The sequence below is a fragment of the Hemiscyllium ocellatum genome, chromosome 10 (assembly GCF_020745735.1).
Source record: "Hemiscyllium ocellatum isolate sHemOce1 chromosome 10, sHemOce1.pat.X.cur, whole genome shotgun sequence".
In the NCBI taxonomy this organism is placed as follows: domain Eukaryota; kingdom Metazoa; phylum Chordata; class Chondrichthyes; order Orectolobiformes; family Hemiscylliidae; genus Hemiscyllium; species Hemiscyllium ocellatum.
In genome coordinates this window covers 50125950-50131949 of record NC_083410.1, presented here as the reverse complement: position 1 = coordinate 50131949, position 6000 = coordinate 50125950, and the positions used below count along the sequence as shown (strand labels likewise).

The 6000-nt window shown below is 48.2% G+C and overlaps 1 protein-coding gene across 1 annotated transcript in view; it reads left to right on the top strand.

The window, feature by feature from the left end:
* Positions 1-2519: 2519 nt before the first annotated feature.
* si:ch211-22i13.2 (uncharacterized protein LOC553945 homolog) overlaps positions 2520-6000 on the top strand; it is a 28879-nt gene continuing 25398 nt past the window's right edge. The window contains exon 1 of the mRNA XM_060830912.1: positions 2520-2769. The gene's annotated coding sequence lies outside the window, so the exon portion shown is untranslated. The remainder of the gene's footprint in view (positions 2770-6000) is intronic.

Here is a 6000-nt window from a genome sequence, read left to right as displayed (position 1 = left end):
TTTTCGGTTTCTAATTTCCATTTCCAGTCTTTTTAATTCATCTCCCCTTCTTTATCTTTTTCTGCTTTTTTAAAAATCTTATTTTTTTGAAATTCCCTCTTCAGCTTTTTCATAACTTCTTCATGACAACCATAATCAAATATCACCTCATTCTGATGTTTCACTACCCAGAGTACCTAATCCCTCTCATATTTCTACTAAACCCAAACGCTGTATCAGTACTTTAACTCTATACCCCAACATAATGACAGTCTCATTGAACTGGCAAAGGCAACATTTATTGTCCCATCCCAAGCAAATTACAGCAGAAACATTGTATAAATTGATGGCAGTTTTCAGCCTTTGCCAACAATTCATACAATATGAAAATAATAAATAGTTCACAGTTAAAATTATAGCTAATTTATTTTGAGTACAGATTAGCAAGGTTAGATCACATGAAATACAGGGAGAAGCATCCACTTGGCTACAGAATGGCTCGAAAATAGAGGACAGAGGGTGGTGGTAGAGGGTTGATTTTTCAGACTGGAGGCCTGTGACCAGAAGTGTGCCACAAGGATCTCTGCTGAGTCCACTGCTCTCAGACATTTATATCAATGATTTGGACGTGAAAGTAGGAGGTATAGTTACTAAGTTTGCAGATGACATCAAAATTGGAGATTTAATGGACAGTGAAGAAGGTAACCTCAGATTACAAAGGGATCTTGATCAGATGAGCCAATGGACCAAGGTGTGGCAGATGGAGTTTAATTAGATAAATGTGAGGTGCTGCATTTTGGAAAGACAAATCAGGGCAGGACTTATACACTTAATGGAAAGTCCTGAGGAGTGTTTCTAAACAAAGAAACCTTGGAGTGGAGTCACAGGTAGACAGGATAGTGAAGAAGGTGTTTAGTATGCTTGCCTTTATTGGTCAGAGCATTGAGTATAGGAGTTATGAGGTCATGTTGCGGCTGTGCAGGGCATTAGTTTGGCCACTTTTGGAATATTATGTGCAATTCTGGTCTCCATCCTATAGGAAGAAAATTGTGAAACTTGAAAGGGTTCTGAAAACATTTACAAGGATGTTGCCAGGGTTGGAGGGTTTGAGCTATATGGAGAGACTGAATAGGCAAGAGTTGTTTTCCCTGAAGCATCGGAGGCTAAGGAGTGACCTTATAGAGGTTTATAAAATCTTGAGGGGCATAGATAGGGTAGATGGACAAGGTCTTTTCCCTGGGGTGGGGGAGTCGAGAACTAGCAGACCTAGGTTTAGGGTGAGAGAGGTAAGATTTAAAAGATAACATATAATCCTGAAAAATAGTTTCTGAACAAAAAAATTATTTACATATAAACAGAAAATGCAGCAAAAAGTTGGCAGGCCCATGGAGACTGATAAACTTTTGAAATAGCTGCCTGGTGTATTAAAAAATCCACCAACTAATTTTCTCAAAAATACTTCAAAGCATATTTGAACTTGAAGTGAGTAGCTTCTGCTCTCAAGCAAACTGCTCAGAAACATAACCAACTATTCTTTGCTCCATTATTTTGTTCTGAAGAAGGTTAACTGGACTCAAAACATTAATTCTACTTTCTCTCCAAAGATGTTGCCAGACCTGCTTGTTTCTTCAGCAATTTGTGTTTTTGTTTACATCATTATGTTGAACAGGATAATTTATGTGCATGCATCTGAATATTAGCATATTTAATAGTATGACAGAAGCCTCTTTTCAAGACAATACTCATTTACAAAAGTGATGTCAGCATTGAATTGTGCAATACAGTTCAATTTCTTTCAGTAGAGTGGCACTCTGAGATACTTTATTATATTTACAAATTTACATTCTATTTACAAGCTATATTTACAGTTTATGGCAAAACCTTTTGCTGCAAGGAGCCCATGAATGAATAATATTCCACCCTCCTAAATGTAAGTAGAGACCTAAGAACATTGTTTTTACATTTTCACAGTAGAGCATCAAGCTAAAGCCACCCCAACTTACTTGCATGTATTCATTGGTACAATCACATAGCCACCCAAAAGATGACAGTTAGTAACCCGTCATCAAATCAATACCACCCAAAGGTTCTCTGTAAATGAGAAACATCATAGATATCTTCTCATGCTTTTCCACTCCCTTCATGTATTTATTTTCATAACAAACGGTTGATATTTGAATGATCTTATATCAACTCTTTTAAACTGGCAGAATTACGTTCAGTGTAAAATACATTTTTGTTCAGTATTTGTGAGCAGCTGTGGTTACATCTTTCATCTACAGTACAAGCTTGTGGGTTCAAGACCTCCTTCAAAGCTGACACTGGCACTGAAGGAACCTGGGGTTAAGGGGATTAAACCGCGACAGATGTCACTCTCAGCTGGATGTAGAGAGAAAAAAAAATCCCATGGCATTATTTCAAAGAACAGGGAAGTCAATGTTTACCCCCACAGAAAGAAAACAGATGATGGCATCCCATTGTCCTTGGTGGGAATTTGCTGTGTTTCCTATGTTTACAACAGTGGCAGGATTGAGAGGTACCTGAGCGACTGTGAGGCACTAGTGTCATGTACCGTGTTTCTGTTCCCAATCCCCGAAAACCCCATAAACACAGAACATTAAACCTTCCCGAAGGTGGTGCCAGCAGCTCGCTGTGTGAGCGGCTCAGGGACATATTCCGCTCATTTCCTGAGACGGAGCGTGGAGGAGGACTAACACCGAGCATCATTCTCCAGGAGATAGAGCCGGAGGTGCTCTTCTCCCGCCCGGGCAACAGGAGCCGCGGCCCCCGGTAGGAAACATTGCGCCCCCCGGGGGGAGGAAGGAAGGAGCTGGCTGAACCCCCCCCTCCATCCTCCCGCCTCACCCAGCTCCCGCGGGCCCAGGCCTGCGCGCTCCTAGCGGGGGAACCAGGGCCCAGCTCTCGGGCCTGGGCCTGGGCCTGGGCTTGGGCTTATACTGCAGGCTCCTAGCGCCGGCCTGCACCCAGACCTCCTCCTGCCGACATTGCAGATCCCCATTCCCCTGTCGGCATGTACCGCCCTCGCCGCAGACATCATTTTCCAACTACGGGCCTCACCGCCCCACACAACACCCCCCCCCCCCATACCCTCCAACACCCCCCCCCCCCATACCCTCCAACACCCTCTATAACCTCCATCACCCTCTATAACCTCCTATACCCCCCATAACCATCATCACACCCTATACCCCCATACCTTCCAACACCCCCTATAATTTCCATCACCCCCTATATCCCCTATAACCTCCATCCTCCCTATACCCCCATACCCTCCCTATACCCCCATACCCTCCCTATACCCCCATACCCTCCAACACCCCCTATAATCTCCATCACCCCCTATATCCCCTATAACCTCCATCACTCCCTATACCCCCATACTCTCCAACACCCCCTACAATCTCCATCACCCCCTATACCCCCTATAACCTCCATTACCCCCTATATCCCCCTGTAACTTCCACCACCCCTATAACCTCCATTACTCCCTATAATCTCCATCACCCCCTATATCCCCCATATCCTCCAACACCCCCTCTAAACTCCATCACCTCCTATACCCCCATACCCTCCATCACTCCCTATAACCTCCATCACCCCCATAACCTCCATCACCCCCTATACCCCATATAAGCTCCATCACCCCCTATACCCCCATACCCTCCATCACCCCCGTAACCTCCATCACCCCTTACACCCCCTATAACCTCCATCACTCCCTATACCCCCATATCTTCCAACACCCCAATAACCTCCATCACCCCCTATACCCCCATACCCTCCATCACCACCTATAACCTCCATCACCCACTATACCCTCCATCACCCCCTATATGCCCTATAACTTCCATCAACCCCTATACCCCCATACCCTCTATCTTCCCCTAAACCCACATACCCTCCATCACCCCCATACCCTCCATCACCCCCTATACCCCCTTATACCCTCCATCACCCCCTATATCCCTATAACCTCCTACACTTCCTATACCTCCATCACGCCTATAACTTCCATCACCCTTTATACCCCCTCACCCCTATACCCTCCATCACCCCCTATACACCCATCACCCCCCACATTCCCTATATCCCAATATCCCACTGCACCCCCCCATCAGCCCCATACCCCATCACCCACTGCACGCCTCCCAACACCCTCTATACCTCCATCATCCCCTACACTCCCTATACCCTCCATTACCCCCCCATATCCCCCATCACCCCCATACTCCCCATCGCCACCTACATTCCCCATACCCCCTATACCTCCATCCCCACATATACCCCCCATCACGGGTGGCATGGTGGCACAGTGGTTAGCACTGCTGCCTCACAGCGCCTGAGACCCAGGTTCAAATCCCAACTCTGGCGACTGACTGTGTGGAGTTTGCACGTTCTCCCCGTGTCTGCGTGGGTTTCCTCTGGGTGCTCCGGTTTCCTCCCACAATCCAAAGATGTGCAGGTCAGGTGAATTGGCCATGCTAAATTGTCCATAGTGTTAGGTAAAGGGGTAAATGTAGGGGTATGGGTGGGTTGCGCTTCGGCGGGTCGGTGTGGACTTGTTGGGCCGAAGGGCCTGTTTCCACACTGTAAGTAATCTAATCTAATCTAATCACCTCCTATACCCCTATCACCTTGTATACCCCCATCACCCCTATACCCCCCAACACCCCCTATACTCCCATAACCTCCATTGTCTCCTATACCCGCCATGCACTCCATCATCCCCTATAACTTCCATCACCCCTATACCCCATCACCTCCTACATTCCCTATAATCCCATCACCCACTGCACCCCTCCCAACACCCTTTATACCTCTCCCAATACCCCCTATACCCCTCCCATCACCCCCTATAGCCCCATCACCCCCATACCCCTATCACCACCTACACTCCGTATACCCTCCATCACCCCATACCCTCCATTACCTCCTATACCCCCTTCACCCCCTATACCCCCCTCACACACATACCTTCCATCACTCCCTATACCGTCCATCACCCCTATACCCTCCATTACCTCCATATCCCATCACCCTCTACACTCCCTATATTCCCATCACCCACTGCACCCCTCCCAACACCCCATGTATCCCTCCCAACACCCCTATACCCTCCATCACCCCTATACCCTCCATAATCCCCTATACCCTCCATCACCTCCTATACCCTCCATCACCCCCTATACCCCATCACCCCCACACTCCCGATGTCCCCATCACCCACTGCACCCCTCCCATCACCCCATATACCCACCCAAACACTCCCTATACTCCTCCCATCACCCCATATACCCCTTCACCCCCAAACCCATCACCCCTATACCTCTATCACCCCCATCAACTCCTATACCCCCATTACCCCCTATAATCCTATCACCCCCATTACCCACTGCACCCCCCATCCTCCCTATACCCCCATTCCCCCACATTACCCCTATATCCCATACTGCACCCCCCATCACCCCCTACACCCCCTATACCCTCCCATCACCTCCTACACCCCCTATACCTCCCCATCACCCCCTATACCCCTATCACCCCTATACCCCTATCACCCCTTATACCCCCTACATCCCCATCACCGCCTACATCCCCATCACCCACTATACCCCCATCACCCACTGCAGCCCCATCACCCTCTATACTCCCCTGACCCCTATATCCCCAACACCCACTACACCTCCCCTACACCCCCATCACCCTCTACCCTCATCAACCCGTATGCCCCCATCACCCCAAAACCCCAACACCCCTATACCCACCATCACCCCCTATACCTGCCATCATCCCCCTAAACCCCCATCACTCCCTATACTCCTATATACCCCTCATCACCACACATACCCCCAACACAAAATCTCCATACACCCCACTCATCCCTATACCCCCAACCCAAAGTCCCCATACACCCTCACTTCACCCCCCTATACCCCAACCCAAAATCTTGATATATCCCCACTCACCTCTTCCACACCCCAATCCCAAATCGCCACACAC